This window comes from Myotis yumanensis, unplaced genomic scaffold (assembly GCF_028538775.1).
Source record: "Myotis yumanensis isolate MYYU_CA2020_CCGP unplaced genomic scaffold, mMyoYum1.0.hap1 SCAF_4, whole genome shotgun sequence".
NCBI classification, from domain to species: domain Eukaryota; kingdom Metazoa; phylum Chordata; class Mammalia; order Chiroptera; family Vespertilionidae; genus Myotis; species Myotis yumanensis.
Genome location: NW_027223755.1, coordinates 18,545,421 through 18,571,752, shown reverse-complemented (window position 1 = coordinate 18,571,752; position 26,332 = coordinate 18,545,421). Strand labels below are relative to the sequence as shown.

At 38.6% G+C, this 26,332-nt stretch overlaps 1 protein-coding gene and 1 pseudogene across 5 annotated transcripts in view; one reads left to right on the top strand and one right to left on the bottom strand.

Annotated features, from left to right (window-relative positions):
• The window catches only part of CDH18 (cadherin 18), a 687,616-nt gene that overhangs the window by 118,604 nt on the left and 542,680 nt on the right, over positions 1 to 26,332 (top strand). The window lies entirely within an intron of this gene.
• On the bottom strand, positions 15,614 to 24,687 carry LOC139008426 (phosphatidylinositol 3-kinase regulatory subunit beta-like; annotated as a pseudogene).

Below are 26,332 nucleotides of genomic sequence, written 5' to 3'. Positions count from 1 at the left end.
AGCAGTCCTGGCTTGTGAGGGGGATGTCCAACTGCCTGTTTAGCCCTGATCCCACAACGGGCAGTCGGACATCCCTCGAGGGGTCCCAGATTGGAGAGGGTACAGGCTGGGCTGAGGGACACCCCCCCACACCATGCACAAATTTCATGCACCGGACCTCTAGTTATATATAAAAAGACAAATAAACAGGTGACTTAGACAAATTCTAGAAATCCAAATCTTGTTCTTCTATGCCTGAATTTCCCAGAGAGAAGATAAATGTTAAAGGAAAATACTTTCCAGTTTTAATTTTTAACTTATCTTTATTCTTGGCTTTAGCCCAAACTTTTGTATCCCTGGGCCAGAATTTTTCAAAGAATACTTTATAGAATTTAAGCTTTATGACATGCCAATATTAATAATGCCTTTTCATAAAACACCCTGTGGAGAACTTCGTAGGAAGCTAATATTTTACTTATGAATTTATTGCCCAATTCTACTTCTATAATATACTGACAAGCCTCAAAAGTTTACCTTTTGATTATTTAACTGTGCAATTACTTCAGCCATAAGTCTTCATTGGAAAATTCTGAAAATTAATGTAAGCAATCATTAAATTTATAATTTTATTTATATAGATGTAATAAAATTCTGATGTAGAATAACACATAAATTTCTTTTATGACAAAGATCTATTTATTGCTTTATTTAATTTTTTATATTGTGGGGTTGCTAAGAGAAAGCTACTTTTTTATTATTTTAACTGAATTTTAGTTGCAAGTTTTCTATTTATGAGAAATGATATTGATCTTAGCAAATATTACTGCACTAAAATATCCAGAATCTAGTTTAGTGTCAATGGCATGTGCTATCTGAAACATGTATATATTAACATTACGAAGGGCCATTAACTTCCCTACTTCTCTGGAAACATGAGAGCATATAAGCAGACTGAAATTCAAGGCTTATTCTTTGTCAATATTTTCCTAGAGATTATTTAGCAGAATGTTTAAGACAATATTTTTTAGTTCAGTATCACTTGTTTCTTTTAGTGCTCTCTGTACTTTAGACACATATGTAGTTTGATCAAACAGAAACTTTCATAAGTTGAAAGTTTTAAAATGCAGATATTGGAACTACCTAAAATTCAATATGACTTGAAAAGGAATCGATCAATAATGATCTGTTATTTGTGTGCCTTTGTTCATCCACTTAGTTTCTGACATAAAACCCTCTGTTTTCACTGCCTCTGATATGCATTAAGACACCCTGCATTTGCAAGTCCTCACTGAAACCTTTCGGAAAGTTTCCTGGCTAGTAGAGCCTACTTTAGAGGGCTGGGGTGGTTATTGAAGTGGTTTATATTTGTAAGGTTAAACTTGATTTAGAGGTTAGAGGAAAGAGCTAATATTGTTAATTTTTGATAGCTATAAAATTTGTTTAATATGACCTATATTTTTCAAAAAATAAAGCATGGTAATAACTCTGAATTTTAATTTATAATGTAACTAAAACTATGCATCTGTAAATATAGTATAATTCATTCATATAACTGAGTTTCTAACCTACTTGATCTAGTGTTGTAAATATGGGTTATATTATATTTACTCAACCATTGTCCCAATACTCATGTACAGAGCATATGAAAATGTGTTTTGACTCTATAAAAAAAGTGTTTGCATTGTGAGATAATTTAATCTACTCTTTTATGCATTGAGGGGTGATGGGTTTGGTTTCTCCATTTAAATTAATATGATATATTTTAAACAGAAGTAGTTGGTTTTAAACATCCAAACTTCTAACCATATTATTTTGGCAATGGCAAAGCCAATAGTGTTAAAGCAGGATCAATGCTCCAACCTTATTTCATTAGTATATTGCTTGAAGGGCTCTAATTTTCCTACTTTCCATGAGGTTAGCTATATATGCATTTCTAGTATATAGAGCTTTGTGCTATGGATAAATGAATTAAGATATTAAGCGCCAAAATTGTAGATATTGTGAAAGAAAAATGAATTCTTATATCTGTATTACATTTTCTATCGCGTCTCAAATGCTTGCAAATAATTACAGCAAAAAAGTGTTTAGAACAGCAATTGCTTGCTATAGTGCTTAGAGAAAAATATAGGAGACATTTCAAACACATAAATACAAAGGATCTAGGTTGGTCTATTACCATAGTATTCACTGGATTTTGAGGAGAAGGATTTCTCTCTGCATTTTATGTGCACTAAAAAGTCAAAGGATGAGAATGTGATAAATTAGTTATAAATTTTTAATTTAAACTAAGCTGGAAAGCATATCTTATTATCTCTGTACCATACTGAATTTCAAGCACATAAACACAACACTACTCTTGATAAAAGCAGCCCATACACTGTTTAATGCCAAGTGCATTCTCATGAAACAGAATGGCATCGTTTTTTCTTAAAAATATATAATATTTTCTCTTAAAGGTGGATGCTCTGTCATTATAAAAGAAGGACCCAATTTAAGGAGTAAAGAAAAAATCTTGAAATTGCCCTCACAAATAGCACACTCCCACGTAATTATTAGGTTTACAAACAGAGGCCCATTTAACATTAGCACAATGCGCTGCATGCTGTACAGCTAAGTTTTATTCCAACAAGTGATCTAGGATTTGAGATATGTCATCTTAGTGATTACAGCTAGTCTTAAAATATGTTAATTTCTCCAAGCTGGGCTTGTTTGCAAGGGCCTGATCCTTTTCTTTCACTAGGTGAATTACCTTTAAGTGCTTATGCACATCTGAGAATAAATACAGACTGTCTGACAAAGACTTTCTCTGTCATGGCTAACTTCAGTCTGCTTTGCTGTTGACCTAGTCCATTAATGGCACACTCCTTGTTGCACCAAAACGATATTCTAATTAGATTTTTATATTAATTAAAATCAAGATTTACTTGGAATGTTTTGACATGCATGTTACAGAGGAATAAAAGTTATGGGCAAATGTCTCACAAATTTGTATTGATTATTCTATTTACTTTAAATAGTTAGCATAAAACATTTCCTTATGAAGACTATATTTTCAAAGTGTCACTCTGAAAACCAAAACAAAGCAGTTAGAATTATTCTGTCAAGCTACTCTTTGTCAACATCTTTTGTTTTTTGAAGGTTTATTTTTGGCTCTGTCTCAGTTTAGAATCTCAAATTAATAACTTAGCTTTACTTTTACAAGGGAGTCCTGTTTAAAATAGTTGAAATTGATGGAACATAATTGTGTAGGGCATGGCTTAGCACTTCAAATAAGCAATTCCCTCTAATCCTGACCATGACACTAGGATAGACTGTTAACATGGACATGGAGGAGGAAGAAATTGAAACTTTGAGATTTAAGGACATTTCCCAATGTCATACATATAATTATGAAGTTGAACCTTATTCCCCTCTTTACAAAAAGCAATGATTTCAATATATTAATTTATATACAACAAGGTAGGAACAATTTACACTTATTTTCTGAGGAACTTGGATTTTAGTATGTTTTTCTATTGTGGGCAGCAATAGTTATAACAGTAATTACTATTTCTACAATAATCAGTGTTTTGAGTGCATCGAGACTTTTCACGTGGACTGAAATAAATGGTCCCTATTTAGTGGTACAAGATGTAGCATGGTTTCCTCAGATTCTTCTGTGTTTACAGTAGGAAGATAGTATCTATTTTTCAAAATGTACTTGTTTTCTGCGGAAAATATTCAGCCATGAGAACTTTTGTGCGCACTTTGCAGTTAAAGTGTATAATCCTGCAGAGTTCCTCATAAATCACACATTTTTATGCGGAGTCAAAAAATATTTAGTCTTAAAAGATAAATGTATGGAATTCATAAGCTTAGGATAAATTTGTGAAAATGAATTTATTTGTGCCATTTGAGGAGATGGGAAGAGGGCTGGCAATTGGTGTTGCTTGATGATAAGTAGATAATCTTTTGGCCTTTATTAAGTCTTTATTAATGATTTTGAGTACAACCATCTTCATTCTTTTCTTTGCTTTCATTTAATGCATAGGAGAGCATGACTATGATACTTTCAATAACATACCTAAAGGGAACAAATAGAAAAGAAAGGAAATGAAAGATGAATCGAGGAGAGAAGAGAGAAGGGTGTTAAAGGAAAAAAGGAAAAACATAGTTTTACGGGAAAAAGGAACATTAAAATGTAAATTTTTAAAATCACACAAGGGGAGGGAAGTGGGAGGACTACTTTTTATATAAAAACAAAGGTCTTTTTAAATTTGAGATGACATTTCCATCTGAGGGTGTTATGAGTAGAAGTGAAGTTTTGGGGATGCATAAAGGAACATAATTTCCAGAGGCCTCCACTGGAGGATGGGGTTTGTGGAAAGCTTTATCTATGCTATAAAATTAAGGGGGTTCCACTCCAAGGTTCCATCTCCATCCATCTTGCCGTGGAAGAAGTCCAATCTTGTCTTTATCTGGGCCACAGTTAAGGCCACTTCCCAGAATTTCTGTTCCATGTTAAAGTGCTGATCAGCCCAGCATCTGGCTAACTTAGCTTGTGTTCCCAGCTATAGTCCATTGCTAGTGCGGCACGCCTGCCCATGGGCCATGCTGCTGCTTAAGGCCACATGGCTATGGAGAGGGAACAGGTGAATACACATGTGAGTGCAGGTCAAGGCACAAGAGAGTGCAAGAACCAACAAGCGCCAGCAAGGGAACAAGAGAGAGGGAACTCTTTGTCTGAGGATTTGAACCTTCCAAGATTTAGCACGTTTCTGATGGGGATCACGACCTAGCCAATCCACGGTTTTCCCCTGCTTTTCCCCAGTGATCTGAGGGAATGGACAGGTGGTTCCTGGGGAGCATGAAGCTGTAGCTTCCTGGTGAAGCTGTCCAGATGAGTATGCTTATAATGTTGGCCTTCACCTTTTCTCTTTCTGTTATTAATATGAATAACTAGCTAATTATGCCAATAACAATGGAACACTTTTTTTATCTAAGAGTTTCTACTGAGCTTTTTTTTCCCCTCCCATTTGCCCCAAGCTACATGGGAGCGGGCAGCAGTTTACAGCTGAGGACAAGGAAAGCAAATCCCAAGTTTCATCTTGTCCTTGGAATCAGACAAGTGAATTCCAAGTAGAGTTAGTTGCAAAGGAAGCAGACAAGGCAGAGGATCGAAGAGATTTGGAGCCCAAAGAAGGACGTTTGGAGACCTGTGCTTTAGAAGGACAGTTCCCTCCATCTTTCTTTCCAAGCTGGAGAAAGCTCCAGGGTTAAATTTGCTTTAACATTAAATGTGCTTCTATGCACAAGAAATTTAACAACTATTTGTTGACTATGCTTAGCTATAGAACCTGGAGAATAGGTTTGACATTTCCAGGGCAAAAAGACAAAGCCAAGGGGAAAGTGGGGGTGGGTGATGGAAAAAGAGAAAATACCAGTCTGGACTTCTATGAAATATACACCAAAAATCACTGCGTTTCATGGTTTGCAAGAAAGCTACAGGTGGCTTCTCATGCATCCCCAAGCAGCTTCCCGAGGCTTCTCAGAGGCCAAAAAGGTTCTCTTCCATGGCAATGTGAAGCCAGCTGCAGACTGATGAACAAAGTTCATCATTGTTCCCCCTGGTATCATTAGATTGGGGGGAGGGAATAATTTTTCTCCAACCTTTGAAGTTCTAGCTGGGCTAATAACCAAATTAGCAGAGACAGATTAACAGGAGAAGATGTAGAATGCACATTTGGGATGCCATCTAAAAATGAGGCCCCTCAAACAAAAAAAAACATCGGGCGCTCGATGTTTATGTGCCATTATGGAAGTAGAAAAAAATGGGGGGATTGTAGGGAGACTGATATTTCAAGGGACATAAGTAATAAATGGATGGGTAGTTGAAGAAGAGCAGAACACACTGGAAGGCACATTCTTGCTGGGCAACCCGGAAACAAAGGGTCACCAAGGGTGATCTAGTTAACAGGTCCCTGCTGGGAGCCTTGCTGTTCACCATACTGAGGTGAATATGCTGAAGCTATCGGGCAGGAAAGGGGGAGGATCAAACATTCTTCCCGAGTCCTTTGTTTCTTTTATTAAAAATATATTTTATTGATTTTTTTTTAACAGAGAGGAAGGGAGAGGAATAGAGAGCTAGAAACATCGATGAGAGAGAAACATCAATCAGCTGCCTCTTGCACACCCCCTCCTAGGGGATGCGCCCTTGACCAGACTCGAACCTGGGACCTTTCAGTTCACAGGCTGACGCTCTATCCACCAAGCCAAACCAGTTAGGGCTCGATTGTTTCTTAATAACCTACTTAGAATCAATATCCCCAAAGGCAGTTTTAGGGTGGCCAAACTATGGTCCCCTCCAGGATCATGGGATCATGGGATCACTGGACACAGCCTGAGAGGAAGAATGGGACATGGCTCCCCCTCTGCCCTCCAGCAAACATCTTAGACACAAAGGACCCTGGAGAAGTGGAGAAATCTCAGGAAGAAATTGTGGACAGTGAGTGGATGAAGATATTTGAAGTTGACTGATTTTTTTTCTAACTGAAGCTGTTTTAAATAATGGGAGTGACTAGAATACCTTATAATAACAATATTAAATTTTCCTCTACCAAATAGAAATGGTTTCCAAAAACAAACTTAGCTTCTGTTAGGGAAACATAGTTTTTGGTTTCACATTTTTTTTCTGTTTTTTTTTTTTTTTTTTTTTTTTTTTTTTACTGTACAATTCATCTGTTACATTTAGACACAGCCATTTCTTTTTGGCTCACCTCAGCAATACACAACCTAGTACTTTCTGTGTGAAAATGCAGAAACTATCTTATTCTTTGATTTAGAAAAGAGTTTTACTTTGGGTTAACTTTATCATAGATAACCAAAGATCAAATACTTGAGAGTTGGAGAGCTTCATGTGTCAAGTTAAGGCATGTACATTGCATCTGGTTAGATGGGAATAGTTGACGCATCTCTTGTAGAGGAATGGCATAACAAAGGATGAAGTAAAAAAAGATCACTAGAATCAGAAAAAAACAAAAACATAGCAGTATCAAAAGAAAGTGATAAAACAGAACAGGATAGTTTTCATAAGATGAACAGGTACAGAAGGATCTAGAATGTGCAATGTTATTCCAAGCAAGGCAGCCTCAAGCACAAGAGAGAATTTCCACACACTGGGCTGTGTGTGGAGCAGAAATCCTGGAGGAAAAAGGCAGAAAATCTGATGGTGGAAAAGCACTTTCAATACATTTCACTACTTTACATTCTAGTCTGGGACACTTGGACTGTTTCATACAGACTTGTATGAATACGTGCCAGTGATTGTGTGGAGAGTTTATAAATAAATTCCTGTTTTGGGAGAGTGAAAAAAAATGAGAAGGAAATAAAGACATTGCAACTGCTCTTTCTAATGTCACCCTCTTTTGTGCTTGGTAAGCTTAAATTTTCCATTTTCTCACTTAAAGCCAGACCAGCATTTCCCAGAATTCTGAAACTATTACCAGAAACTAATCAATGTTACAAAATAAAACAAATCGAACATAATAACTACAATATTGATAGGACTACTCTGATCAATAGTGTATAATAAAAAGCTAATATGCAAATCAACCAAGTGGAGGAATGACTGGTCTCTATGACATGCAATGACAATTAGGGGGCAGACGCTCAACCCAGGAGCTGACCCCTGGTGGTCAGTGCGCTTCTACAAGGAGAGCGCTGATCAGCCAGAAGCCACAGGAGGAGCGGGCCTCAGCCAGCAGTCGAACATTCCCCGAGGGCTCTCTGACTAGGAGAGGGTGCAGGCCAGGCTGAAGGATGGCCCCCCCTCCGAGTGCACAAATTTCATGCACCGAGCCTCTAGTAAAATTATAAAAATCAGGGGTTTAAAGCAAAATAGTTTCCATTTTTACAGTACTTGCAATGCCTTTAATAAACTAGTTTTGCATTTTAAGGTCCAAGCCCAGAATATATCATGCTACATTTTCCAAAATTACATGAACATAAATATAATTTTTTATTTTTAAATAGGACATTGAATGGGGTTAGGAATTCTCAGAACATATTCTGAAATGCTATAATAGAAACACTGCCATTTTCATCTTCCTTATAAGAATATGCTGACTTATGTAAATAACAAAATACTTCTGAACTAGAAAATTCAGAATGGGCACATGGTCCACCTAATAGTTTATTGTAATTAAAGTATGTTGTTGTCACCATCCAAGATTATCTTTTTGATATCCTATCTAATAAAAGAGTAATATGCAAATTGACCATCACTCCAACACATAAGATGGCTGGCCCCATGTGGACACAAGATGGCTGCCACATGATGGCCGGCAGGGGAGGGCAGTTGGGGGTGACTGGGATGGCAAGGGAGGGAAGTTAGGGGTGGCCAGGCCAGCACGGGAGGACAGTTAGGGGTAATAGAGTCAGCAGGGGAGCAGTTAGGTGTCAATCAGGCTGGCAGGGGAGTGGTTAGGGGGTGATCAGGCTGGCAGGCAGAAGCTGTTAGGGGCAATCAGGCAGGCAGGCAGACAAGCGTTTGGGAGCCAGCAGTCCTGGATTGTTAGAGGGATGTCCCAGATTGGAAAGGGTGCAGGCTGGGCTAAGGGACACACACCCCCGTGCACAAATTGTGTGCACTGGGTCTCTCGTCTATTTAGATAAAAGCTGAAGTGACCATAACGACCAAAAAACCAGAATGACCAGTTGACCAGTCGCTATGATGTGCACTGACCACCAGGGGGTTGACACTCAATGAAGAGTTGCCCCCTAGTGGTCAGTGTGCTCCAACAGCCAACCTCCCATGGCCGGCCGGTGGTGTCAGCGTCCAGTATCTGACCCTTCCGCACCCAGTCCAGCAACCATCGCCTTCTCTCCCAACTCCACTGGGGCCTTCAGGCCCTGGCCTGGGAGGGGGAATCAGAGATGGGTGGTGGCAGACACAACCCCTTTCCCAGGGGGGCCAAGGGCCGGCTCCCTCCTTGGGGTCGGCGGCCAACCTGCTGTGCTCTTCCCTCCCCCCTGGCCAGCAGGCCCTGATCAGCCTGCAGTCCCTCCCTCTGTTCCTACCCCCGGGCCGGCAGGCCCCGATTGGCCCGTCCCTATTCAGCCCTGATTGCCAGCTAGGCCTAGGGACCCCACCTATGCACGAATTCATGCACCAGGCCTCTAGTATTCACATAAGCATAGATTCCACTTATTTTTTTAAGTTCAATGAGCCTTGTTACTTGAAGCCCATGCTATTTCAATTGGGAAGTTGTTTATATAAAACAATGAAGGTCATTTTGCCCCGATAGATATTTGTCATTGTAAAGTATAATACTTGAGATGTAATTAGTAAATGTATTATGTCAAATTCTTCTTTTTTAAAAGTCAAAACATAGAAATAACATGTCTTTTAAAGACAGAGCAACAAACAAAAAGTATTATACTCTAATATAAAATTTTAAATAGAGGTGTCCTTATTTTGGAATAATCTGAATTCTGCCTCCAAGACAAAGGATATGAAACTACATTTAAATAAATGCTTATTTACACAACTGTGAGCAATGACTTATGCTTCATTTAGAATTTATTCTGCTCTAACATTTGCTGAAATTTAAAGCTGTGCACAGAAATTTATTGGTGATTACATGTCTCTCTGAAAAAAGAGGATAACATTTTCTAAACAAAACAATTTAATTTATTTATGATAGCATATCTCAGACAAAAATAGCAGGCTAATAATTTATTATTTTCTACTATTAATAGAAAGTTAATTTTGATGTCTAGACATTGTTTTGATTTTCTTTTTATTAAACATGAGGCTGTATTCTGATGTTTCCTATAAGATATTTATGTCTTTATAACTTTCTACCATTCACAAAGAAAAGAGTTCCTCAAAATTGTTACTGAGATTAGTAATCAATACATAAATATCCAGAAATGGAAATATAGAATAGCATACACTTTAAATGTTCTCTTTAAGGCAAAACACAAGTACACAAACTAAAATGCTAAAAAAAAAAAAAAAAAAAATACAAATAAAATGCTAGCCATGCTTCTCTCTCCTTTTTTTCTTCTTTCTTCCTACCTCTATTTGTTATCATATTTCTCTTCTACCATCTCATTTCTCTTATTTCCTTTACAAACTCAAAATAGATGTAAATTTCCAAATTTATATATAGGGTTCAATTAATGCCTTTCTGATTACAAAGCCAAAGAATTTTCAAGTTAATTCAAATTTAATAAACTTGACATCTTCTATTTGCAGAAAGAACTGCCTCATATTACCACCATGTTATTTCATTAAATTGAAGTAATTATGTGTGTTGTACAAAATAAAGTTGTTTTTATTTTTAAGGAGATAACAGTAGCTAGCATTGGAATAATTTTAATACTATGATATTACAATATTTATTTAATTACTAGAGGTCCGGTGCATGGATTCATGCACAGGTAGAGTTCCTTGGCATGGCCTGCGGGGATCTGGCTGAAACCTGCAGTTCAACGCCCCCTGCAGCTCCTGCTTGCTGCTCCCACTCATCCTGGTGCTGCTGTGCCTGCCTCGGGCTCACACCCAGTCAGCTCCGATCAGGAGAGGCTCCTGCCACCACAGCAGCACTTGCCAGTCGTGACCCATGCATCTTACCCATTGGTCAGCTGAGCGGCGCTCCAACTGTGGGAGCACACTGACCACCAGGGTGCAGCTCCTGTGTTGGGAGTCTGCCCTCTGGTGGTCAGTGTGCATCATAGCAACTGGTCATTCCGCCTTTTGGTCAATTTGCATATTAGCCTTTTATTATATAGGATAGATAGATAACCACAATGTCATCATTACTTAGCTATAATGTAATAAGAGAAGTAAAATTACTATTTCAGCTATTTCTTAATTTCATCATTTCTAACATTTTTAGTCACTTTATAGTGTATTTAATAGAGTTGGAGGGGGAATATGTAAGTAAGGCTAAAACAGAAGCTGAAACAAATTTTAGTTTTTAATTTTGTTTTTTATATAGTATTAAAATAATTATGAATATGCATAATAATATGGTTACTGTCACATTTTTAAAATATGATTTCATTAACAAACTGGCTACTTTATGGGCAAACTAGAGGCCTGATGCTTCTCTCTGGCACTCAAGACCCAGGCTTCCCTTATGCTGCCAGCAGGCACCCAGGATGTGGGCTTCTCTCGCAGCCCCAGGTTTGACCGGAAGGTCGTCCGGCTACCCAGTCTAATTAGCATATTATGCTTTTATTCTTATAGAAAACGTTCTATGATTAATGTTAGTTTTTGAAGAGAATAAACATAGCTCATGAAAAACATCATTGTGTGATACTGTTATTTTAAAAATAAGTTTCTCAATGTTTTTCTATAACTTCATTTAGAAATTATTAAATAGTTTCTAACTGCTGTGTGCATGTGTGTATTAGTTTATAGAATTCAACTTAATATATTCAGATATAATGTTAAAGATAATTAGCATGTATTTCTTAATATTCCCATCTATCCTAAAAGCTTAATCTCTGTGGAAATGAGTGCTGGGGGGCGGGGGGGCGCCCTAGTGGGTTTGTCTCAGTGGATAGAGCATCTGACTGAAGGGTCCAGGTTTGGATTCTGGTCTAGGACACATGCCCAGGTTGCAGGCTCAATCCCCAGTAGGGGGCGTGAAGGAGGCAGCCAATCAATGAATCTCTCTCATCATTGATGTTTCTATTTCTCTCTCCCCCACTCCTTTCCTCTCTGAAATCAATACAAATACATTTTGAAAAAATGGGATTAATGTTGGTAGTTCTGATGAAACACAAAACCACAGAACATTTATCAATAACATAGATAGACACATATCGATATCCCAAAGTTGGCAGTGCTTTAATTCACTTTTACTAAAAATAGTAGCTAACCCATAGCTATAATAGGAACTTTGTACTGAAGTTTATGTAGTGTATTGTGATCATTGCATTTTTAGATAAAAAACACTAAGACATAAGAACCTAAGACCATATACATTCTTAGTAGCAGATCTAACATGGAATTGTGGAATTCCAAATTCTAAAAATGAAATAATTGCTAAATAAATACATTTTAGATCAGTAACTAAAAGGGGTTCTATATATTACACTGATGGTTGAGTTAGAGTATCCAGAAATTTCATGATTTGTGAAAGTTTATACATAGGTTTTGAAGAGAATTCACATATTTCATCATATTGTCAAATGTAGCCATTACACCAAGTAAACAATTATTATCTTAATGACAAAAAAATGGGTGATGCATAACTCATATTTTGGCAGTATACAGGGGTAGCCTTCTTGGAATACTTACTATTATCTAAAGAAATTTGAAAGATAATTGTACATATTTCTGTCTATATCTGCATATAGCTGTATGTACATACATATAGTTATATATGTGCATATATCTATACACACATATATGTGTGTATAATATATGTGTATATTACACAAATATTCATATACACACATATTCTATCTAATAAAGTCAGAATATGCAAATTGACAGTCATTTCACAATGAAGATGGCATCGCCCACAGCCAATAAGGAGGGAATATGCAAATTGATGTGACAAAGATGGTGGCAGATGGGCTGGGATGCTTGTGTTGTCGCTATGGCAACAACACAGGTGTTCCACTCTGCCCCGGCCGCTCCAGGCTTCTGGGCAGCGTGCGTGCGGGTGCGGAGCAGCTGGGGTGGGCTGGGGCAGGACGCTTGCTATGAGGGGTGGAGGGAGCTACAGGAGGGTGACAGGGCCGGAGCAAAGGCAGAAAGCAGCTCCAGCCAGGTGGAAGGTGGAAGGCAGTGGCCAGATTGAAGACCTGGGTCCTGGGTACTGGAAGGAAGCCGGTGCCTGGCAGCCAGGGGAAGGAAGGCCTATTCTTGCATGAATCTTCGTGCATCAGGCCTCTTGTAGGTATATGAATATATAGATGTTATATCTATATATCTATATGTGTTTATATATCTATGTGTTTAATGTATACGTATATATCTATGTGTTACACATATATTCATATATATATGCATACATATGTATTACACACAAAACAGAAAAACAGAATAAAGCATATTCTAAACTTTTGTACTATTCCTCCCTTCATCTCTTAGGATGAGGCACTCAGATAAAAACATCCTGCTAAAAACTTTTTTTAGAATATTCTTTTGGGCAGTTTCACACCATTTTTCTGAAAACATTAAGCAAGCTCTGTTTTATCTAATAAATAATTTTAGCACCAATATAATTTTCATACAATTCAGTACCACCAGATAGATATGTGCTGATTGAAGAAAAACATGTATAAACTAATATTTATTAATTTCAGAAAACATGTAAATGTCAAACTTCCTTTAGACTAATAAAATGACAGATTAATAGGTTTCTATCACACTCCTGGCATTAGTGTTAGAGTAAAAGGGAGGGGACTAGTTAAAAGGGAGATGGCCAAGTGAGAACTATCTTGTGGAAGAAGAAAGCTCTTTTGTTCAGTAAGGCAACATGTCTGGGTTAAATGAATTAATAAATTTAATAGACAACCTTTTTCATACCCAATTAAAGCTCTTAGGTATCTGATAACTGTATTAATTATATAACTTACACTCTAAGTGTTTAAATTGAAAACTTGATCATGCTGTTGAAGTTAAACAGGACATTGTTTAATCAAAACAAAATTATTGAACAAGAATGTCAATATAATAATGCATTATCTCCTAAAGCATGGGAAAGATTCATTTCTTTCTTCAACAGTGTTTTAAGTGTCTGCTGTGTATAAGACATTGCTCTGGCACTGGAGATTGTAATTACCCTTGCTGTAATTGGTGAAATCACAGCTTTCCATTGAAGAAATAACGAATTTATAAAAAATAAAAGAGTTCAAATTTAGAAATACAGAAAAATGTGAATAACTCTCAGATTTGGGAAACAGCATGAGACATTTTTTAAGATGAAAATGTGGTTTCTCAGGGTCATCTAAGCCATCTTTCCCACTGTAATAGAAATTATGAGTTGGGGAGTCAAATGATATGAATTTCCATTGGATCATTAAAGGATTAACATCCATAGAGAAAGGACTTTGACCTTGACATGGCAGACTTTAGAGAGACCTGAAAATTTTCTGAAGAAGGGCTAATAAGTGGTATGAAAGTGTGATAGCATTAGGGAGAGTAAGATTAGAGCATATAAATTATCAAGTGCTGATTGGCTGCTGCTTGAATGAACAAGTGAGCAAGTTATCATTTCTTCATCAAAATACCAAGAACCTAATAATTAGTAAAAATTCAGAGTCAAATGCTAATTCATGTGCATTTTGTCTCTATTCTCTGTCAGCTTTTACTTTTCACTTAAAAAATAAAGATAAGAAATAATGTGGCATCTTGCCAGCTTAATTCTAGAAGCTAACAATCAGAGTAGAATGAAAGTCAACATAGGGTCAGAGTAAGCTAGGTTATGCCACAGAATCAAACAACCTCAAAATGTCAATGGTTTATTATAATAAATGTTTATATGCATGTTGCCTATCGAATGTCCATTGAATTAACTGATAATTTAATCCCTGTGTTCTGTTGTTACCCAAGCTAATGACATAGCCATCACCTTGTATGTTGACAGTTGCAGTAACAGAGGGAAGGAGAAAACTGACAATTAAGTATAACATGTCACATCTACTCAAAACTCAAGGGACATAACTATTTGCATGGTTGTACCCATACACAAGGGAGTGGGGAAGTATAGTTTTACCATGTGCTCAGTAAACAAAGAGCTGAAAATATTTTCTAGGTTTCTACAATGTAATAGAGAAGACTCTTTGGAAGAAATAGGACAGATGGAAGTATTTTATAATTTCCAGGGTGCAGGAATATATAAAATATTGACTTTGATGTCTAATGAATTTAGCAACTGTCCTAAAGTGTTTGCAAAGGATGATCTAATGTTTTTATTCATATGTAAATCAGGGAGTTATAAAGGGACTGAAGTGCATATGCGGTTGTCATTGAATATATTTTATAGATTTTAGTTACAAAATGGTAATTTTCTAAAGTCATGAGCACCCAGAGAGACCAGCAGAAAAGTTAAGGACAGATTGTCCATGACCAATACTGAGGGGATGAGGTAGAGGAATGCCAATAGACAAAAGAGAAGAAAGAGTAGACAGAATAAATGGACAATGCATTCAATGTATTGTAATTAAAATAAGATTTTCAAGAAGAAGCAGGTGTCAAAATGTCAAATACTGAAAATGAAATAGGACAAAGGAGAAAATGACATTGGACTCAACAAGGTTATAATAATAACTAACATGCAATCAACAATTACTTTGTCCCAGACTGTATGAACTCATCTCATTTTAAAACTCTTTATGACAGATAAGGTACAATGAATAAAGAGCGGGAAAAAAAGCTCAGGGTACCATGACCAGTAAATTGCAGAATAGGATTTTAACTGGGCATTCCTGCTTCAGAATTGTGTTTTTCTCTTGAATCAATTATTTATATCCTACTGTTGGTTGCTAGGCATTTAAAAAAAAATAAAACTGAGGAGTAAAGGCTGGATTACAAACTAGTAATACTGGTAAATGAGGCATGGAATTAGCAAGTATGGTCTATGTGCTTGAGGAGTTTAAAGATGAAAAGCCACAGAGAAATTTTATGTTATTCAATGGAGGTTATGGTAAGAAAAGGTTGAGCTTGTTCATTTGTTTGTTTGTTTGTTTTTTGACTAGGTCTATTTTTAGAAACCTAAACACAATTAACAAAAAAATAAAAGAGAAAATTGAGTTAAACTTTGCAGAACACCCATTATTTGTAATGTACTTAAAAATTTATATGCATTTCCTTATTCAATCATTGAAATATTAGATATCTTCCTCAATTTACAGAGTAATCAATCACAATTCACATTTGTATTCCTCTGACTTTTATATATACATATACCAGAGGCACAGTGCATAAAATTCATGCATGGAGGGGGGTCCCTCGGCCCAGCCTACACCCTCTCACAATCCAGGACCTTTCGGGGGATGTCTGACTGCTGGTTTAGGCCCGATCTGCCCCTAACCGCTTTGCCTGCCTGATCGCCCCTAACCACTTGCCTGGCTGCCTGATTTCACCCCTAAAACTCAAGCTTCTTCTTTTTAAACATATTTGTATTTCTTCTTTATTTTTTATTTTAAAAGTCAAGCTTCTTGAGAACATGAGGTGCTTAACATTATTCCATATTCCTTACAGAGAGCTAAGCATGGTAAACACAGCAAATACTTAATACTTATGGGCTTCTATACAAACACTTCCCAACCAGAAATGTTTAATAAGCAGTCTCCAAAAACATGAACTGGAAAACCTAAAAGTAGAGTGCTCAGATTTCAGGCATCAGGTGCTATTAGCAGGATTTTTATACCAAATAAACTCTAATTCTTAGCTCTCACAGTCTGGACAAACTGCCCTTCACTGTCTCCAAAGTTTCTTATTCATCACTCTCCCATTTTCCTTTTTTTTTTTTTTTTGGAGTTCAATGTTTTATATCCACATCAGTATCAACATACCATACAAAACCCACCTACCAGCCTAGCTGGGCAGGCAGGAGGGGGGTCCATGGCAGCATAGAAAACCGGGGTTCTTGTCCCAAAAGAGGAGAAAATGGGTTTACAGTCAAGGGAACAAAATCAGAACCCAACATGACCAAAAAGAAGCCTTGAAACTGCATCGAGCGGGTGCACTGTGGCCAGCAGTGCATCTCAGCTGGCCCAGCAGTCCCTGCAGCAGCCTCGGTTCCTGGGAAGCCTGGGGTCAGAGAGGGCCCAGCTCCTGAGGTTATTTTTAATAATTTAGCTTTTGGGGGAGGAGGGCTTCTGGGCAGCAGCTCCATGTGGGGGTAACCGGTGTGGGTTTTACTTCAGGGTTTGGTGGGAAAGTTGGGTCTGTGGGGTGTCGGGACCCGCCCGGCCCCAAATGTCACAGCTGAGGTTCTTGGAAGTGGCCCAGCAAGTTCCTTCCTGCCTTCTTCCTGCCCTGACTCCAGGTCTATGGCTTAAAAATCAGGGCACCAGGCTGGGGCTGAGCACCCCAGGGGCCTTTGTCAACATGGCAGGGACAGGCAGGGGGAGCTTGGGGGAAATGTAGGAACTGGTGGGGGCAGCCAGAGCCAGGGGAGGGCAGTGCCCATGGGGAAAGGGGGCACGGGGTGGAGGAGGTACGCTCCTCTAACAGAGACTTAGAGGTACAGAGACTAAGGGAGACAGAGAAGACAGAAATGGGGATAGAAAGAGTGACAGGAAGAGACTCAGAGAAAGCAAGAGAGAGATTGAGACAGAGAAAAATTCACAAAGAAGAGAAACAGACAGACAGAAAGATGGAGTCCTGCTCTGTATGAGTCAGTGGGGGTGGGGGGCCCCAGGTCTCGCACAGGATATGCCAGTGTGAAGGTAAGTGCATGTTGTGTTGCATGAGGGAGGTGTGCTGGTCATGCAGCACCAGCTCCTTCAGAGACTCATACAGGTTGTAGGGCTCCGCAGAACCCAAGCCAGTGGCCGTGCGGTAGATGACATGGTGCTTGGTATCACCGTCCACCACCACAGAGCAGGCATAGCAGCCCCGCTGGCTGCTCTCATGGATGAGGAAGGTACCCTCCCTCTTGCTGTTCAGCATTTCTTCAGCCTGCGTGCGGTTGATCTTGCCCATATACCAGGTTCTTCCTCAGGCGGGGGAGGTCATCCCCATCCTCCATCAGTGCATACTAGTCTTCATCTCATTTGTTTCATTTTTGATTCCCAACCACTCATTTATTTTCTTCTGCCGGGCGCCTTTCTGGGGGAGCCATACCAGGTACTGGTCTCCGATCTTGCGCAGCTGCATGAGGTCTGGCTTCAGGCTGTTCATGGGCTTATCGATCTCCCGGTTGTCCAAGACCTGTGTCCGCAGCTCCTGTTCCAGCTTCCTGCGGCTCTCGGGGGATCTCGGGGATGCGGGGCTTGAGCCGTTCTGAGTTCAGTAGGATCCTCTGCATCTCGTTTTCACTGCCCGCTTGCCCGAAGCGCTCCAGATACCCCTTGCTGCACTTCTCTTGAGTCAGGCCCTGCTCTTCCAAGATCGTGATGGTTTCATTGCAGGCTTGGCTTGCGGTGGCTGCACCTGCAGCTCCTGGGAGGTGCGTGTGTGCTCCTCGTGGAGCTGGTCGTACTCTCGGCTCTTGTTCTCTGCTTCAAACCAAGGTAACAAGCGAAGCCTTTAATTCTGATCTTCCTCACCGCAAGGGAACAGCAAACCTCAGTAGAAATAATTTCCCGCCAGCAGTCACATCTAAATACTGCGAGACTGAGGACTATAGGGCTGACTATGTACATGCGCAATAACAGGCTCACGGTCTAGCAGTAGGGGCCCGGGGGCCTCCACAATCCCACAATCCTCTAGGCTCCCAGGTGGCCTCCACAATCCCACAATCCTCTGGTCGCACACTTCCAGTTTTTCTAGCTCCTCCTTAAATGGTGTTTCCTTCAGTCGCGTTGTAAAGTCCAGGGCCTCTAGTTGCAGAGGATTTATCTGTTCTTTGACGTTGATAGCTGTTGACTATTTGGATTCAGTGAAGTTTTGGGAGAACTGCCGCTGCCAGGAGCATGTGGGTCCCAAGCGAACTCATGAAACAGCCGGCCATTCAGGCCATGGCCGGGGCCGTCCTGGTTGCAATGAGAAAGGTACTGTGCTGAGCCGTTTTCCAATCGGATCTTCCTCCTCTTTCCCCAGCACACTCCAAACCTATTCCTGAGCAGTTACTGTGTGTGCTTGTACAGGTATGTTTAATTTTATTATGAATGCATAGCATTCCCTTTCATTTAACTAAGCATTTTAGATTAGCGCTCTCTCTCCAATGTCAGCAAATTAAAATATCACCCCAACTTTATTGTTCCTATGTATGAATTCATAATAACCTCATAGAATTGAAGGGTTACCTGTGACCACTGTGATCCCAGAATATTATATACAACCAAATGTTAGATCATAGAGAGAAATGTATGTCTATAATAATTGTCTATAGATAATTGTCTATATCTGAGTACCATTGACTGTGGTTTCCTATGCATGAAGTACAACAGTGCTAACTATTCAAGGCAAAGTGATTTAGTGCACTAAATTCTTAGTTTTGATTTAGAAACAATACAACTTTCTTGGCAACTACTTTGTTGCTTTCCTCTTCTTTTTTTTTAAATCCTCACCCAAGGATCTTTTCCCACTCATTTTTAGAGAGAGTGGAAGTGATGGGGAGAGACAAAGAGAGACATCAATGTGAGAGAGACACTTTGATTGGTTACCTCCCACACATGCTCTGACCAGGGAATAAGCCTGCAACCTAGGTTTGTGCCCTTGACCAGAATCGAACCCGGGGCCCTTCAGTCTTCAGGTCTACACTCTATCCACTGAGCCAAACTGGCTAGGGTTTTGCCACTTTCTAATGGTTATTTGTTTTCTTTTATCATATTTTATTCTTAGTATTTTAAAAGCTTATTCGGTAAGTGCAACTATTTTCCCTCCCTGTTTTCATTTTTATGCATAAGCATATTTTAGAAATAGAACAGAAACTCTCATTTTGACTTTTCAATCTTTCAAATTTAACAGATTTAAACTCTGTAAACAACTTGCTGTGAAATATAGTTTGAAAATCAGTCAACAAAAGCAGCAGTCTTCAAAGATCTAAATATAAACAACTCTAGGCATGTGTAATGTATACTGGTTTTAAAGGAAAAACAAGTCTTTTTATCTTAATATGCAGTTTTCATCTAAAAAGAACCCCCAATTTAACAAAAGGCAATAAAAACTGTTTTCACCTCCAAATTAAATAAACCTGACTTTCTATTGATCTTTATATCTGTGAAAAATATGCATATTTAAGGTTAACGTAAAATTAAAACTGATCATTGTGAAAAATGATGATCAGATAATGTTTGACCACATTAGGGAAGATTAACATTGTGAGGGGTATTTAGTGAATATTAGGGAAGGTTTTGAATAATGATCACATTCTATCCTATTGCTTCATTATAGCTTGAGATATCTGTTGCTATTGTAAAAATAAACATCAAGGGAAAGGAAATGTTTAGTTTCTTTTTGGCTTCCATTTCTCAATTTTTACTCTTCAATTGGTAGGCAGTGTGTGTAAATGAAATAGAATGCAAATATTTTGCCTTAATCTCTTAAGGAACTACTGCTTTTTACCTTAAATATCTGGGAATTATGTAATGTCCCACCTAGTGCTGTTCTATAATTTGTATGACTGTTTAGGGTCTTGTTTTCTTTGAGAGAAAAATATATATAAAATATATAAATAAAATATATATATAAAATATATAAAATATAAAAAATATTTTCCATGCTGGATGTCTCTCATTGAGAAAGTATGTGAGGCCAGACAGGCTATTATCTATATAGATAAAACCCTAAGTGATTGGTCCAATGTTTGACTGTTCGACAGTTCGACCGCTGTTCGACTGTTTGACCAGTCACTATGATGTGCACTGACCACCAGGGGGCAGACACTCAATGCAGGAGCTGTCCCCTGGTGGTCAGTGCCCTCCCACAGCAGGAGTACAGCCCAGCTGACCAACAGGTGCCAGATGCCGGGCTCATGGCTGGTGAGCACAGTGGTGGCACAAGCTTCTACTGCTTCAGCAGCAGCAGAGGCAGCAGGCACAGTGGGGCCAGGAAGAGCATGAGCAGCGTGGTGCCAGTCCCTGGCTCAGGCTCCTCCCTGGTCGCCTCTTCACATACTACTACATTCCTCGGGGGACGTTAGACTGCATTTTCGGCCCGACCCCCACAGGCCAGTCCTGCCTGCGAGGATCGGGCCGAAACAGGCAGTCTGACCTCCCCTGAGGGGTCCCAGATTGCGAGAGGGTGCAGGCCAGGCTGAGAGACCCCACTGGTGCACAAATACATGCACCAGGCCTCTAGTATATTTCATAAACTACTCAATAGGATACTAAGAGATATCTCCCCACCCTTTCTCTGTCTCCTCAAAACTATTCTCAATACTAAATCCCAAAATATTTTAAACAGAAATCTCTTGATACCACTCTCCTACCCAAATCTCTGCTATGGATTTTCCATTGCTCTTTGGATAAAAGACTTCACATCATTTCGTACTCTCCTTTAACTTACCCTTCAACCACACTGGCTTACTTCTTTTTGATTTTTGTAAGATGCCACACACCTCCTATTTTTAGAATTCATATATTGTATGATTATTGTAATTTTTAGGGAATTTTTTAAATCCAAAACACTAGAATTAGACTCCCTCTTACATGTTTTCAACACATCTTGTATTTTCCTCATAACAATAAAAATTGGTAGATACATAGTGGGAGGATGACTTGAGTCATTCATTTGCTACAGTTAGAATGTAATCTCAATGAGGGTAACCACTTTATTTTTTTCTCATTCTTTTATCCCCCATGTCAAGCAAATTTACAGACCAACAATAAAGGAATGTTTCTTAAATTAATAAATTTGACATATGTGCATATCATTAATCTTATGTTCTATACTTCTATTTAGATTTATGAAGAATGTATCTCTTGGAGATTAAATTTCTACAACTTTTAAAAAAACATATTTTATGAATTTTGCTGTTATATATTGCTATTATTTTATATGGTCTTTTAAAAAAGCTAAGTGATTCTCAGAGGGATGGAGGGAGGGTACATGGAAGGAAGGTAAAGTAGAATAATAGAACTAGCAAAATTGTCTGTATGCCAAAGGTTCCTGGCCTTTGAAATTTTGCAGGTCAATGAATTTCTAAGGAACAGTCTTAGCCATTATAATACTACCACTTCTACTCATCAGAATAAGGATACAAACAATTATTTCACTAGAGGAGGGATTGTAAGTATGAAAGTAAAAAACAAACAAACATTGCAATAAAATAGTGCTTTCATAGCCTCTCCTAGACCAGCACACTATAAAGATAGCAATTTCAGGACTTGCTTATAGAGAAGGTCAATCAGCTAATGTAAAAAACTTAACATGTTGGGAAGAGGAAGCTCCAACTGGATGGGTTGGGGCGTATTAGGCACATGATTTGTAAATTTTAAAATTTAGCAATCACATAGAAACTAAATAATTCAGCATGTTCAACTATAAATTACATTTGTAATTCAATTTAATAATTGTCTTTTTAAAGAGCTGTAATAAGTATATTTTAGACATGGAAACATCACAAACTCAGAGTCCATGACCAAAATGCAGTTGTGAGTGCATGTTCTTTTAAATCCCTGTCTCCTCTGCCTGGGCTGGGCTTGGACAGTGGCGAACACAGTTGACCTCACTTTATTAAAACTGTGTCACTGTTGTGTGCCGGCGCACACTTTATCCCCAATTCTCAGATAGAAGTCAGAAGAAGCATGGGTCAGAGCCAGGTGGCTCCTACTTCTGTAACAAGTCCTGTACATGTTTAGTGCCTGAAGCCCTGTGTGATGCCCTGAAGCTTTATATTGCCTCAAATAAGCAGGGAAACTTGGACTTGACTGTGTCATAAGAAATATTTGTTCTTATACTGTTCACTTAGTGCTTACATAGCCTCTCCTAGACCAGCACATTGTAAAGGTAGCAAGTTCACAATTCCAGGATTCTCTAGACACCTGGCATACTTAGACCTTAGAATACCAATGCACATCCATGTTTTTCTTTGAAGAGCAAAGAGAGATGGCAGAGATACACTGCCACTTCTCTCCCAATGCATGGAAACGTTACACTGTTGTTCAGAAAGAGCCATCATACGTAAAAGAGTCTGATGTGAATGATGATGATCCTCCAACAATTCTCATTTTGGGAGTTTTTCAACCAATTTGAGTAGACCAAATCTTGGTAGGTACTTTGAAATGTAAACAGTAGCATATAAAACCTTGAACTTTATGCTCTATATTCAGGGGGAAATAAGCACATTAATCAGAAGAGGTTTAAGACAGTCTTCCACCTCCTATTAAACACACACCTCTGTGGTTCCCCTCAGTCCTTTTAGGCGTGTTCTACAAAATCTGTCCAACTAGAAAATGTGAGGGACCCATGGTTTAACTGTCTCCCCAGTTGGAATTTCTCTCAATACAGACATCGTATTTGATTTACTAGAAAGATGCTGCGCCCTGACATTTCAAATCATTCTAGTCAGAAACTAATTTAGTATTGGGCTAAAGTGCATTGTCTCTAACATATATAGCAATTAGATGAGACAAATCATATCAGCACAGTATCAAAAGCCAAGGGTACATGGAAGGAAGGTAGAGTAGAATAATAGAACTAGTAAAATTGTCTGTGTGCCAAAGGTTCCTGGCCTTTGAAATTTTGCAGGTCAAATAATTTCTAAGGAACAGTTTTAGCCATTATAATGCTACCACTTCTACTCATCAGAATAGGGATACAAACAATTATTTCACTAGAGGAAGGATTATAAGTATGCAAATAAAATAATTTGCAATAAAATATGACAATGATCTCATAAGTCTGAACATTTTAAATCCCAGGAGTCATAAAGTAACAAATGCAAATTAAAAAGAGTTCTTTAAATTGAAGCATGTTCTGCCTTTTTTCTTTATTTTTGTTCCCCCATGGACCATGGAAAACTGCAGCCAGAATTAGCATTTGTCTAGATCCGTGGTCAGCAAACTGCGGCTCGCGAGCCACATGCGGCTCTTTGGCCCCTTAAGTGTGGCTCTTCCTAAGCCTTAGGAGTACCCTAATTAAGTTAATAACAATGTACCTACCTATATAGTTTAAGTTTAAAAAATATGGCTCTCAAAAGAAATTTCATTCATTGTACTGTTGATATTTGGCTCTGTTGACTAATGAGTTTGCTGACCACTGGTGATAGACTTTCAGAAAACAAGGCTCCGAATAGTGGTCTCCAAAACTTCTTGATTGCATTCAGACTCCTTTAATCAGCAAGAGACTGAACATCTTCCCCCAAATACGTATAATTTGTAATGATAAATTATGCATATATACTGCTATACTAATACATTATTCAAATTAATAGCATAGGCTGAAATGGAAAATTTTAAAGGGTGAATTGAAATGAATATGTTAAAGTTCTAATATATTTGCAGGCATACCAGTGGGAAATTATAGCGTTCCCTATTGTGTTCAACCCAAATTGGAAACCTGTCTGTCCGAAGACTCTGCCCTTACCTTGTAAAGAAGTATTGTGCTTCCTCAATAGATGTTCATGGAAGGAGACACCATATAGCAGAAAGTCCACCATCAGACTGTCAGAACTACATCAACTTCTCTAATAACCCATTTCTGTGTTTCCCACCTCTTTTTGTTACACTCCTAAAAATGTTTTTTTCTAGTGTAACTCCTTCAGTTTTCTTTGTTAAAATGAAAGATGTATGCTCACATTAACCTTGCAGGGTTTTCACATTTTACTCGTTCTACAGATTCCATGGAAGCATACATTTTTTCAGTAGCTCTCTGCCTAAGATGGAGATAAAGACATGTTTTGAAATAAATTCACTCACTTAAATAACTCATTTTTGTAAAGAGGAGTCTTATTGAATGTTAGCCCATGACATAAATCTAGGACGAGTCGGATGTTAGGAACTAATTGGATTTGGCAAAAACCAATACTCTATTTTCTGACATTACCAATTTTATTCATGGCACAAATAAATACCTCTAGAAATCATACTTTCTTCTTCATCCTTATCACCACTTTCAGAGTTTAGGACCACGATTTGATTTATCATGTCTAGTTCAATATCTTCTTTGCATCTAGTCTTGCCTTAAGTTTCTCCTACATTCTCCTCCTAAAACTAGACTCTTATCAGATTGTCACTGTCTTGAAATTTTTCAGTGACTCTCATAAGCAACAGAGAATCAAGTTTGGTTTCTTAGGATGACATGCAGTTTAGCACTCTCCTGACCCGATTTCACATCTCCAGTTCCTATCTTGCAATTTTTGCATCTGCTTTTTAGCTTTTGGCTATTGGACCACTACTGTCAGTTTTCCAACGGAGGCAAACTTCCTTCAGCTGCCATGGCTTTGAACATGTTACCACTGCTGGGGCTGGCTTTCCAATGAAGCATCCTTCACTAGGTGATCTCCTAAAATACGACAACATGCTGCATTGCTTGTCAAGACGCTGCTCAAATATCACCTTCCTGGGAATGATGACTCCCTCTTGGTTTGATGAGGTGTCTTGATTTGAGAACCTGCATCATTACAGTTAATTACTTGAGATATGCAAAGGCAGGGCTTAGGCTTTATTCACTTTTGTGACCTCAGCACTCAGCTCAGGGGCAAGCCCAGAGCAGACATTAATATATTCATTGAATAACAAGGCCATCTCTGCTCTTCCCCACCTCAGACCTTCATACACGTATCTGACTGCAGAGCAACATAGGCACTATGGGTGCATTTCTTATTGTACCACACAGCAAGCCTGGTTTCTTTGATGTCAGGTCTGTGTGTTGAGCAGTGATTCTGAAATGTTAGTGTGTATAGGAGACCTTGTTAACACAGTGAACTTGGACTCCTCCCCTGAGCTTTGAATTCAACAGGTTGAGGTGGGGCCCGTGGAGTCCCAACATGCTCATAGGAGCTTCTGCTTCTGGTGGTAGCAGTGTAACTCTGAGAACCACTGGTGTAGAGAACATTGAGAGGGAAGGAAGAAGTTATTTTCCTTTGGGGAAACGCCAAGCAGGACATCTGAAGTCCTTTCTATGCAATTATGTTAATTTTCATCATCTTTGAAATCCCAGAATAAGATACATTTATTCCAATAATCTTATGAGCATAGTGGGGATATTAGCATCAGGGTTGGGTGATGAAGATATGAAAATAGAAAAATCTATCCATGTAATTTTTTTCTTTAGGCTTCCTTTTGCCTATACCTTTTTAAATGCATTACATTTTTTTCTCTTCTGCTGTTTCAACTTATTGATAGGTCTTCATTGAACCTATAGGTTAATGTGTATCTAGTTTACTGTGTTGTCTTTTGTTTTACTGCCACTACAATTTTAAATTTGAATGCATTTTAAAATGCACTTTTAGAAATACTTTTCTTCTAGGTCTCACTTGATGTTTCCACACACTATGGGTTTAACAAATTTGACATTTTTATGGTTATTTCACAAATGAGGGAATTGAGATGCATAGAGGCAAAGATGCTGATTACGGCCTGGGGTAAGAAGGTCTGGAAGTTGGTACTAAATTAGCAGACTGTTGCCTAGTGTAGTCCACAGCTTCTAAGTCCCACTATCAGACATAATGGGTGTTCACGAACATTTATGTAGATCACAGTGGCCACAGCTCAGGTGGACACCAACACCTGAGGTGGCAACATTTCTAGTTGTGGAGAAGAGGACTTTTCTAGCTAGACTTTGACAACT